A 12,899-nucleotide genomic window follows, 5' to 3' on the forward strand; every position below is an offset into this window, starting at 1 on the left:
CCACCTTGTCCAGTTCCAGGCCCCCTGTAAGCAAGTCTCCCTTCAGTAGAAGTACGGACTTGGCAAAGAACTCTTAACTTCTGGCTCCGCCTAAACTCAAATCCCCCTGGTTTACTATCCCTAGTACTTCAAGACTCCAATAAAAGTGCCTGGCTTAAAACTGTCTATCAAAAACTTCACTCTTGTGGCCTATCCCCACAACACCTACTCACTATGGGCCCTACTAAAGCAAACAGTCTAATTGGTCAATGTCTAAAAGATATCAAGGATCAGAACAACCTGGCCACTATAAGGAAATTCTGCCCTTGGTATGTTCATTTTCCACCTCTCCATTTTGATTCTCTGGCCCCCATATCTGCACAAACTTATTATCCCGAAATACAGATGTGCTTTTACACTTGCAAGACTGGATGTTTTGCCATCTGCAGTACTTGAGGGTCGATTCCAAAAGATCCCGCCTGAGAAATGTCTTTGCCCCTGTGGAGATGGTAGCACCGAAACAGCGGCACACGTCCTCCTGTCTTGTACTCTCTACAAAGATCTCTACGAGATCAGCACCCCACTCGTACTAACCATCCCAGGGCACTCAACCACCGCCACAATGTCCTTTCTTCTATCGGATCAAAATGAGCAGATAACAGCAAAGGTTGCTAAGTTCATAGCAGGGGCAATCAGAATAAGGGCCACTAACTGACGGCTGATTCAGGACTTTAATTTGTGCTCTTATATCAAATTTCCTTTTCTGCGTATAGTGTAATGTTTTACTGTTGCTATGGCCATTGGCTAATGCGAATAAAGCTTTATCTTATCTTATCTATCCAGGCCCCCTGTTTGAAGGTGGACATTAACAAACTGGAAGAGATGGCAAGATGTCTGCATGGTCTGGAAGTCCTAAGAGCAATGACCTTAAAGAGCTGGATTATGTTTAGTCTGGTTCAGAGAAGATGAGACATGATAACCACCTGCTAATATCTGTAGGGTTGTCACTCAGAAAATGGGGCAGACTTGCAAATGCTAAGAACTGTTCTGCGTTGGAAGAGGCTGCCTCAGGAGTTGAAGGTCTGTAAGTGGGATGCTGTAGATCAGACTTTGCCAAGTCAGTGCCTTCCAGATGTTGCTGGACTCCAACTCCCACCAGTCCTAGCCAGCATGGCCAATAGTCAAGGATCATGGGAGCTGGAATCCAAAGCATCTGGAGGGCACCAGGTTGGGGGAGGGGGAATGCAGCTGTAGAGGCAACCTGCATTGAGCAGGGAGATATCCAGGTGCCTTTCAACTCTACAGCTCTATGATGCAGGAATGCAAAAGCAGCTCACTCCCAAAGGTTGCTGCTGTGATTCATCCTCCTCAATTGGCGTTTATGTTCAGAAGCACACTCTGCCCAGAGAATGACCCTTTCTGAGATGAAACCACACCATCCTAAGCCCTTTCAACTCACAGAGGAGGCACCTCCCTATTCCATCTACTTCTGAGACAGTCAACCACTTCTGAAACTCCTTTATTACATCCATGCTGAATCAATCAGTGCACAATGATCATTGGTTCAGGATGTGACTGTAAACAAGGCTCTCCCGCCCCCTTCTGCACGTACAGCTGTTAAGTAACCAGATTGATATTCCTTTGGGCAAAAGCTATACTTAAATTTGTGCCTCAGTTACTGAAAGTTTGGAGCTTCTTTCTGCACCACAAGAGCTGAATGTTTTGCCACTCTCTCTGGTCAAAACAAATTACCCCAAGCTAAAAGCACTGTGTGATTCCCTGCTTCATATACCTGGGATTATGATTCACAGCCTTATGATTTACAGTTACCGTATTTTTCGCCCTATAGGATGCACTTTTCCCCCTCCAAAAATGAAGGGGAAATCTGTGTGCGTCCTATGGGGCGAATGCAGGCTTTCGCTGAAGCGTGGAGAGAGAGAGGGGTCGGTGCGCACTGACCCCTCTCGCTCTTCAGGCTTCAGGAAGCTATCAGCAAGCCTGGGGAGCCCGCAGGAGTTCCCGCAGGGCTCCATAGGCTGCAGATAGCAGCCTGCTGCCCGGAGCGCGGTGCGCGCCAAAGCAGAGCACCCCGCGCTTTGGGCAGACATCCGCAGCCTAGGGAGCCCTGCGGGAGTTCCCACAGGGCTCCCTAGGCTGCGGATAGCAGCCTGCTGCCCGGAGCATGGGGCGCGCTAAAGCAGAGCACCCCACGCTTCAGGCAGATATCCACGGCTGTGGGGGGGATAAATTCCCCCCCCTTTATTTCCCCCCAAAAAAACTAGGTGCGTCCTATGGGCCGGTGCGTCCTATAGGGCGAAAAATACGGTAACTCATTTCTTGCCCCAATGAAGGAGTTAGTGATAGGATGTGCGTTGCCTTTTCACCTTATACTTTGCGTCAAAAGGTGTCTTTCTAATTAACTTCCATTCCAACTTCCATTTTAGCCCATAATCACCACCACCAGTATTATTTTAACAATGTATATATCGCTTAATCACAATTGTCTCTAAGCGAAGTACAAGAAACTCAATACAAAACCATTCTTTAATAAATATTTCTTCTCCTAAACAAATCTGTTTCATTGGTCTTTTAAAGAATCATTAATATCCCACATTTTCCCAGAGGGGTTCAAGGCACCCCCATTTCATTCTCACAACAACCCTGTGAGATAGATTAGCCTTACAGATCCCTAGCCGAGTGGGGAACTGAACCCAGGACTCACCCGTCCTAGCGCAAGACTGTCTGTCTCCAGGTCTGAGGGGCCAAAATGACCCCCGGGTGGGCCCCCTTCAGGGCACTGCAATGGCAGCATCCTAACCACCAGCTGTGTCTAGCTCCCCTCCAGCTAAGGATTTCACACAATGTCCCAAAATGATACTAGGTCAGGGGCATCATGAGAAATTTAAATGCTGGAGGTTTAAATGGGTGCTGCTCCAAATGGTGGACTAGTAAGTGGGAGAAATTAGATTCGGTTTGCATTTTATTGTGAGGTTCCTTCATCTGTACACTTCAGGAAACCATATGTCAGCCGAAACACAGCCATCGCTCAAAATTCGCACTTTCTCTCAGTTTTGTGACGCAAGTTCTCCAAACCAAATAATTTGCCTAAAAATGTGTGCATTAGGGGGAAGCATGGATAAAATTGCATAGTGAAAATTACATACAATATTGCATTATATGAAGGATATATGCTTGCAAGGATGGGCACATCTGGATAAATTCACACTATCCTTGCAAACTGATGCAGGATTTTGGCAAACTGAACCCGAGACTGGAAAAGTGAGAAAAGGACAGAGACCAAAATGGACAGACTCGCCCAGCCCTAGTCATAGGGCAACTGATAGTAACGGGCCATGGTAATGGGGATGCCAGATGATGACTCCAGCCCTGACTCCAACCCCTGCACAACACTGGCTCCCTTGTATATAATTTTATTACATTGCACAAAGACTCCAAGCACCAACTAAGGCGGCAGAAGGGGTGCTCCTCTGAACACCAAACCCTTGAGTTGGGACACAGTGCCATAAACTGCAGTGCTGAACTTCACATCACAGGAATTCCTCCTCCTTTCTCTCATTTCCAGGCACAGTGAATCGGAACAGAAACATACCATGTTTTACCCCCATCCGATTCTCATAATTTGTTTTTGTTACATTTATATAGCCAACCCATAAAACTCTTCTCTTCCCCACCCCCCTACAAAAAAAGCCCTGCCTGTATTATGAATTTGGGGAGTGTTTAAAAGTTTGCATTTTTGTCCGTCGCCGCTCATCCCCACCCACATCCCGTCCCTTCCTTTATTTTTCCATTCTTTCACTATCACTTGCTGAAGATTTGCTTTCAGTGAAAACAGCTTCTTTGGCATGCTAAAGGGAGCCTCTGTTTGTGGTGCAGGAAGCCTCAGCTGCCTTCAGTTTCAGCTGTACCGAAAGCAAAAAGAGCACTGTTTTGGGGTTGTTGTTTTTAAACATGACCCATGAATGAGATACAGGGCATTTTGCATTTTTTATATATATATAAAAAAAGCCACACACACCACGGTAATTATCCATAGATGAGAGCAATTAACATAAAAGAGTATGTAACTGTTGTTGTTCCTTCTTGTCATATTTAATACAAGCTTGCAGGCTATCTCACTGGTGCCAGCCTGCATAATTCCACCCCTGGATGGCCAAGCAAACATTAGGGTTGGGCCACCCTTACACACATTCGTTTTGCATCGATTACTATTTTCATAGAGTGCTTTTAGTCCCTCCACTAGCATAATGTGAAGTGACAAGACGGGGAGAAGGTTAAAAACAACACTCCTCCATCTATGCTTGCACAACATTAACATAAGAAAGTTAATAAAACTTTCCCAAAATAGTTCAGAAGGCAGTGGAGGAGTAACGAAACAGCTGCTTGCACAACCACAGTGAATCAGAGCATTGGTGTGAATGTCTATTGCACACACACGTAAAGTCACCTCCCAACTGTCAGTATTTTGTGGGAAGGATTAAAGCACATACCAGAAACTTAGATTTGCACAACTTAAGTGGAACAAAGCATTCTGTCACCCTAGCACAACAAATCCACTTCAGCAACACACAGAATTTTAGGATAGTGACCGGCAAACATACTGAATAGTGTGGGATGAGCAGATTATTGACAGGAAGTCGTATAAACGCCGCACAACCTAATCAGGACGAATGCTCATTGTTGTACAAACACAGACACAGTTTAGCCTCCAGAGGAGTTTTGTGCAAGCAAATCAGGATGAACGCCCAACCACCAAGCCATTAGGAGGAATCCACAGATACACACATGCGCTGAGGAAAATAGTGCATCTCAATTTTCTTCTTTAAAAAACCCCACAGTTGTATAATTACATTTCTGGATTGCCAATATCCACATTCATCTCATCTGCATAATGTAAGCCCATTCTGCCCACAAGCCATTAGTCACTTTGGAATAAGCATTTCAAAACTGTTACTTGGTTTTTTAATGCCTGAAAGGTGGAGACCCCTTGGAGAGAGCTACCAATTACCGCTGCACTCAGGCACCCATTTATTTGTTTGTTCGGCTTGCGCAGATGCTTTTAGTCACAGGGCAAAAATAGATGGCCACTTTCTACATGTGGCTGCTGCATGGAAGTATCACCATTGGAGACACCTCTATGTGGGGAGCTGGTTGCCTGTTGGTGGCTGTGGCAGCAGAGTACTGTATTTTTCGCTCTATAAGACGCACCAGACCATAAGGCACACCTAGTTTTTGGAGGAGGAAAACAAGAAAAAAAATATTCTGAATCCCAGAAGCCAGAACAGCAAGAGGGATCTGGCTTCTGGGATAACCTCTTGCTGTTCTGGCTTCTGAGATAGGTGCGCGAAGCCTCTTCAGGGCAGCAGGATGAAGGCTCCCCCTGCCCCGAAGAGGCTGTGCACGCCTAAGGCAGAAGCCAGGACAGCAAGTGGGGCTCCGTTCCTCCTCCTGCTTCGCAGTTGAGGTGCTTCACTGAAGGGGCGCTGCACAGCTCTCCCTCTCTGCGCAACGCCATTCACTCCATAAGACACACCCACACTTCCCCTTACTTTTTAGGAGGAAAAAAGTGCGCCTTATGGAGCAAAAAATATGGTAATCCTTGTCTCATAACATTGCTGAAGCCTACAGAGAATCAACTTGCTACGTTGCTACAGCTGCATTCTACAATACTCTTCAGTGGTGACCATGTAGGATTTAACATTTAATCTAAAACATGCACAGACAACTCTGACCGTCTATCTACCCATCCAAATAGCTCCTTCCAAGCAGCTCAGGGCAGCACACATCATTTAACCTTCTGGCAACCCTGTGAGGTTGGTTCGGCTAGCACAATGCCTGAACCCCACATCTCATTTGTTTTCTATGATCCTCATTCCATTTGCTTTGTCCCTCTCTGGTGCATTTATTCCTCTGTCACTACCAGACTTCCAAGCCAAACAGCAACAGCCAGCATCAGTATGAGAACATCCTTGGTGGGTAATTACTACCCTCTTGAGCAGGGCCAGTAAGTGATGCTCCTGAACAATAAAAAATACTGAATACACACAGTACTTGGATGGTCAGTGTATGACCCCATAGTCTCAAGTATGCTCTGGTGCTCTCAGGTCCTGCTTGCAGGTTTCTCACCGGCATCTGGACGGCCACAGTGAGAACAGAGTGCTGGACTAGATGGGCCATCCAGCAGGCTCTTTCTTACATCCTTAAAGTATGCACAATTTATGTAAATTTGTACCACAGGGTGGTACTCCAAGTTCTTTGGTGTCTGGCAACACCTTTGCTTTCTTCCCCTATGTATTTTGTTTCCTCTCTTCAGATTGTTAAGCCCATTACTATTATCATTTAGTGCCTAGCCATTTTCGATCCTTTAATACCATTTTAATTGTGCCACAGTGTAATATAAACCACTGAGCCTCTTGGGATTGCCGATCAGAAGGTCAGTGGTTCGAATCCCTGCAGAGTGAGCTCCCAACAGAGTGAGCTCCCATTGCTGTCCCAGCTCCTGCCAACCTAGCAGTTCGAAAGCATGCCAGTGAAAGTAGATAAATAGGTACCACTGCGGCAGGAAGGTAAACTGCATTTCCGCTCTGGTTTCTGTCATGCAGTTCCATTGCGCCAGAAGAAATTAAGTCATGCTGGCCACATGACCCAGAAAGCTGTCTATGGACAAACACCAGCTCTCTTGGCCTGAAAGCGAGATGAGCACCGCAACCCCATTGTCACCTTTGACTGGACTTAACCATCCAGGGGTCCTTTACCTTGACTTTTTTACCTATAAACGTATGCATGGAACAGCCAGATCCCTTTCTTAATAGGTTTATACATTATCATTGCCCTCAGCAGTAAACTTTATTATTATTATTATGTCAGATAAAGCCCTTGATAAAAACTTTTGACATACTTTGTTTTATATCTCATAATATTAATGAAATTGCCTGGAATAATAATAAAAAGTCTAGTCTTCTAGGTAATACATTTATTTTAATGGCGGCAATATGCCCCAACTAGGAAGCAAGATTTAGCTTCTTCCCATGACTTTATGTCCTCCTTCACTGCACAAAACACTGGCAAATAATTCAGCTTGAATTTTTTCACATATCAGAGGTCTTCAAATGGGTATTAAATGGCACGATACCTTAAAAGTTCTTGTTTAAACTACGGTCATTTTATATACATATAATTCCAGTCATGTGCAAATGTATATATGATCTCTATTTGGGGCCTAATGCTATAACCAAAACAGTTTTACAATGATCCCCCAAATGGCATTGACAAAAGGTTTAACATAAATCGGAAATGAAAGTGGGGAGACAGCAAGCCTGCTTTGCCCTCTTTGCCAAAACAAATTTATCTACCATGGCTTCTTCAATATATGAACAACTCAGATTCAGGGAAGGACCACAGCTTGGTGGCAGAGCAAGCACAAGGCTCACAGGTCCAGTCCCTGGTCTCTCCAGGTAGGGCTTCCCTGCCTTAAATCCTGGAGAGCGGCTTGCCAATCAGTGCAGACAACACTGAACCAGATGGACCAATGGTCTGACTCGGCAGAAGACGGTTCCCACGTTTCTTTAGGGAATTCAGCATTCTCATGAATGTTCCAGCCCAATTCCACTCTCATTAATGCCAGCTTCTCCGCAACAAGCACAACAGAACACCTTGTTTTGCCAGTCTTAAAACAACTGCACTGGCTTCTGGTCTTCAGACGAGCACCATTCAGGCTTTGACCCTTACAGCCCTTTGCAGAGGACCATAGGAAGGAATACAGGAATCTGCCTTATATACGGAGTCTAGCTCAGCTCTGTCAACACCAAAGGGCCATGACTCTCCGGGGTCTATCACAGCCCTACCTAGAGATGGAGGAGACTGAACCTGAGGCCTTCTGCACACTAATCATGTTCTCTACCACTGAGCTATGCCCCTTTCCTGAACGTATCTCAAGCATCGTTTGCTCCCACATGAAGTTCTTCCTTAGAGGTATTTCTAAAAAAATCCTCTGCTAGTGGTACAACAGGAAATGGGAGATTTTTCAGTGGTGACACCCTGTTTTTGAAATGCTCTACCAAAGTGGCTTTGCATGCTACTGAATTCGTTAACTTTTTGCCACCAGGTACCTACTTATTTGCCCAGGCTTTTTACAGCGGCTTGGTCCTTGCATTTATTTATTTATTTTATAATTATATATGGCATTGGTAGTTTTGCTGCATGTTTGTTTGTTTTTTTTTAAAAATTTTCCTGGATTTGTTCTGGGAACCCTTTAGGCTTGAAAAAAAGAAGAAACCCTTCAGGGTTGAAAAGTGGAATTCCACCCCGAGGGCTTTACAGCTGCCCTCATCAGCTCTGGTTTTCAAAAGGGCCTTTGAAGAACCATTTGCTTCAAGTGGCTTTTAGCAGAGGTTCTTTCATTTGTTCTGAGGGCTTGCCTTGGCTTACTGGATGGCTACAGTTATTTTTCTGCTGGATTTTACATTGTGTTCTTAATGCTTTAATTAATTTTAAGGATTGCTTGGCTGGGCTTTTTTTTTGAGATTTTGTTAAATACTGTTTTCATTCACGGCCTTTTATCAAAATTATGTTTTATAGTTTTATGTAAGGTGCCTAGGGAGGGCCCTAGAAGGCAGCCTACAAATACTGACAGGAATAAGAAGTATTATTTATTGCCTACTCCTCACTCTAAGGTCCCAGGGTGAGTTAGAACATTAAAACACAGCACAGTGGTACCTTGGGTTTAAGAACAGCTTAGTTTATGAACCACGTGGATTAAGAACGCTGCAAACATGGAAGTAGGTGTTTTGGTTTGTGAACTTTGCCTTGGAATAAGAACATGTTTCGCTTCCTGTTGAGTGTGTTCCATTTGTAAATCGAGTCCCCCGCTGCTATGGGAAAGCACACCTTGGTTTAAGAACACTTTGGTTTAAGAACGGATTTCCAGAACGGATTAAGTTCGTAAACCAAGGTACCACTGTATTAAAAACAGCTTACAACTCCCAAAATAAAGTGAGCCCTAAAAAGATACAACTCAAGTGCCAAAAGCCAGGGTAAAGACGTGTGTTTTCAGAAGCACCTCTGGAATTCTCTGAAAACTGTATGGTGCAGGTGTTTTAGATGCACCTCTGTGGGGATGTTCTGATACTTATTGGCTGCCACAGAGAAATGACCTCTCCCCGAGTGACATCCCCAAATCTCTGAGAACTGCCAGGTAGGCCCTCTCTGCTGATCTCGGCACTCAAGGGGGTTTGTAGGGAAGGAGGAAGGTTGTTTCAGATATTCAGGGCCTAAGTCGTTCAGGGCTTCAAACACCAACATGAGCTCCTTGATTTGGGCCCAGAAACAAACCACCAACCAGGACAGCTGTTTTAAGGTAGGGGTTATACGAGACCTAAATGGAACCGCAGTCAGTAATCTGGCCTCTGCATTTCAGACAAACTGAGGTTTGCGAGTCGTCTTCTTTTTTTTTTTTATAATAATTTTTATTCTTTTTTCAAACAGATAACAAAAGCAACACAAATCAACAGAATTTCCAACTGATCGTTTCATACCCTTCTTTCTTTTGACTTCCCCATACCTCCCCATCCCTGCATCCTTGTTTATTGATTCTTTAGCAACCCTTAGGTTCATTATCTTAATTCCCTTTCATAAAAGTTCCTTTAGTTTTTTTTTTTTGATTACTGCTGCAATTTCTTTACCTCTTACCCCCTGACATCTTAACATTCATCAATTTTACAATTGTTCTTAAGATATATTTTAAATTTCTTCCAGTCCTCTTCCACTGTCTCTTTCCCCTGGTCACGGATTCTGCCCGTCATCTCGGCCAGTCCCATAAAGTCAATCACCTTTGTTTGCCATTCTTCCAGAGTAGGTAGTTCTTGCGTCTTCCAATACTTTGCCAGTAGAATTCTTGCTGCTGTAGTGGCGTACATAAAAAAATTCCTATCCTTCTTTAACACCACTTGGCCAACCATGCCCAAAAGGAAAGCCTCTGGTTTCTTAGGAAAAGTCCACTTAAGGACCTTCTTAATTTCATTATAGATCATTTCCCAGAAAGCTTTAACCCTTGGGCAGGTCCACCAAAGATGGTAAAAGGTGCCTTCAGTCTCATTACATTTCCAACATTTATTATTAGGCAAATGGTAAATTTTTGCAAGCTTGACTGGGGTCATGTACCACCGATAGATCATTTTCATAATATTTTCTTTTAAAGCATTACATGCAGTAAATTTAATACCGGTGGTCCATAACTGTTCCCAGTCAGCAAACATAATATCATGACCGATATCTTGTGCCCATTTAATCATAGCTGATTTCACCATTTCATCCTGTGTATTCCATTTCAACAGCAAGTTATACATTTTTGATAAGTTCTTAGTATTGGGTTCCAACAGTTCTGTTTCTAGTTTTGACTTCTCTTTCTGAAATCCTATTTTTCTGTTCTGTTTAAATGTCTCATTAATCTGATGATAATGCAACCAATCTCGAACCCTAGGCTTTAGTTTCTCATAACTCTGAAGCTTCACCCTTTCACCATCATATTCTAAAATTTCATGATATTTTGGCCATTTAGAGTCCATAGTTTGCGAGTCGTCTTCAAGGGCAGCACCACACAGAGCGCATTGCAATAATCCAATATAAACGAGTACAGTGGCCAAGTCAGCTCTGTCCAAAAAAGGTCACAGCCGGCAAAGTAGCTGAAAAAAGGTACTCCTTGCCACTGCTTCCCGTGACAGTGTCAAATCCAGGAGAACCCCTAAACTGTGAGCCTGCTCCTTCCAGGGAGCACAACACCTGTCCAAGACAGGCCACCTCCCCACTTCCAGGACATGAGAACCCAAGACACATAATACCCCTGCTGTCTCTTCAGGATTCAGTTTTTTGGGGCTCTATTCCAACCCATCACTGCCTCCAAGCACTGGTCTTAACACCTCAACTGCCTCTCCTGATTCAGATGGAACAGAGAGACAGAGGTGGATGTCATCTGCATATGGAAGGCACCTTACTCCTAATCCAGGCTTCCTCAAACTCAGCCCTCCAGATGTTTTTGGCCTACAACTCCCATGATCCCTAGCTAGCAGGACCAGTGGTCAGGGATGATAGGAACTGTGGTCTCAACACATCTGGAGAGCTGAGGTTAAGGAAGCCTGTCCTAATATCTCGATGACAGCTCCCAGAGGCTTCATACAGATGGCAAATAGCATGGGGGACAAGATGGAACCCTATGGGACACCACAGAACAGTAGCCTCCCATGAGTACTTTCTGGAAATGGCTCTGGAGGTAGGTGCGAAACCACTGAAGTATAGTGCTCCTCAAACCCAGCCTGAGATGGCTCTGAAGGATGCCATGGCCAACAGTATCAAAAGCTGCTGGGAGATCAAGGAGAGAAAGCAGGATTGGGTTCCCCCACCCCACCTCTCTCCTAATAAATGTTATCAGAAAAGGCAACCCAAGCAGTTTCAGCTCCATGACCATGCCTGAAGCCAGACTGGAACAATAAAAAAAGTTACCATAAAAACAGAAATTCATAAATAACAGGGTTCTTACGGGCCAGGAAAAGCCTAGGCTAAAAATGTGCATCTTCACATGTTGGAATTTGTTGTTTTTATTCTGTAATTATTATTGGTTTTTGAACATTTTACTGCTTTTGAGCTGCCTGCACTGTTTGTGAACATAATATTGACATGTTGTACAAACAAGGTTAAGGAGGTTGGAAAATATTTTTTTTATCTTTTCTAACTTTGAGTTTGAGGGAAAATAACCTTGCTATCTTTCTACGAATCCAGATGTTTCCATCCTTAAGGGTTTGATTAAAGACAGCAGGAAGAGGTGTTATAAAACATTCAGATATGAATTTTAAGACTTTGCAGTGAAGCCAACTCTGCAAAGTGTTTTACAGTTCTTCAGACCTTCAAGAGCGAGTTCAAGCTCATTAGCCTTCAGTATTTCTCTATCTTCATAAAGGAGTCTAGAGAAATGAATCTGTTTTCAGTAATTTCCATATCCAATAAGCTATTTTCATTGTAACGAGTTTCGGGCTCTATGATTTTATGAAATGCTACCACTACCCCCAAATCTCATAGGAACAGTTTCCAAAATATGCAGTTATGTACAAGATCAACATTTTTTCTTCAGCACAACAGAGGCTGCAATATCCATTTTCCAATTTCTTTTTCTTTTTTAGAAAAAAGAATGAAAGAAAATGCATTAGTAACTGATCTTGCAAATCAAAACAAATTCAGGCCTGTCTGGCTCTCCTATGTACTAATTCAGCATCTTTGGAGTTTGTTGTGCTTCCATATTTGCAATTCTTTGTCCTCTGCCAAAGCCAAATAAAACTATAAAACAGCTTCAGATTAAAACAAGAACAACATAACCTTTTCAGTATCAAATGGCATTGTCAAGCAACCTGATTTTTAAAAATATGTTTTCTATTATAAGACTATGGAACAGGTTAGCATGAAACTAATACAAAAGAAAAGCAAAAGAATGCACAAATCATCCTTTGCCATTTGTACAAGATTACACCTGTAAGCAGATGTTGTATTAAAAATAAGAACACTGGACTTCAGGGGGAATAAATATATTACATACCCATTTCTCCCCAGTGCTTGCTCTCCAGCTCACTAAAGGAAAATAAACATATTGTGGCTTATTGCCTCTCCCCACCCTGACTCGATCTACATATAAAGGTAAAGGTAAAGGTACCCCTGCCCGTACGGGCCAGTCTTGCCAGACTCTGGGGTTGTGCGCCCATCTCACTTAAGAGGCCAGGGGCCAGCGCTGTCCGGAGACACTTCCGGGTCACGTGGCCAGCGTGACATCGCTGCTCTGGTGAACCAGAGGCAGCACACGGAAACGCCGTTTACCTTCCCGCTGGTAAGCGGTCCCTATTTATCTACTTGCACCCGGAGGTGCT

The 12,899-nt window shown here is 43.8% G+C and overlaps 1 protein-coding gene across 21 annotated transcripts in view; it reads right to left on the reverse strand.

The window, feature by feature from the left end:
- Positions 1–12,899, reverse strand: part of KIAA1217 — a 369,002-nt gene that overhangs the window by 54,046 nt on the left and 302,057 nt on the right. The gene's annotated exons all lie outside the window — the stretch shown is intronic.

This window comes from Podarcis cretensis (assembly GCF_951804945.1).
Source record: "Podarcis cretensis genome assembly, chromosome: 12".
Classification (NCBI taxonomy): Eukaryota; Metazoa; Chordata; class Lepidosauria; order Squamata; family Lacertidae; genus Podarcis; species Podarcis cretensis.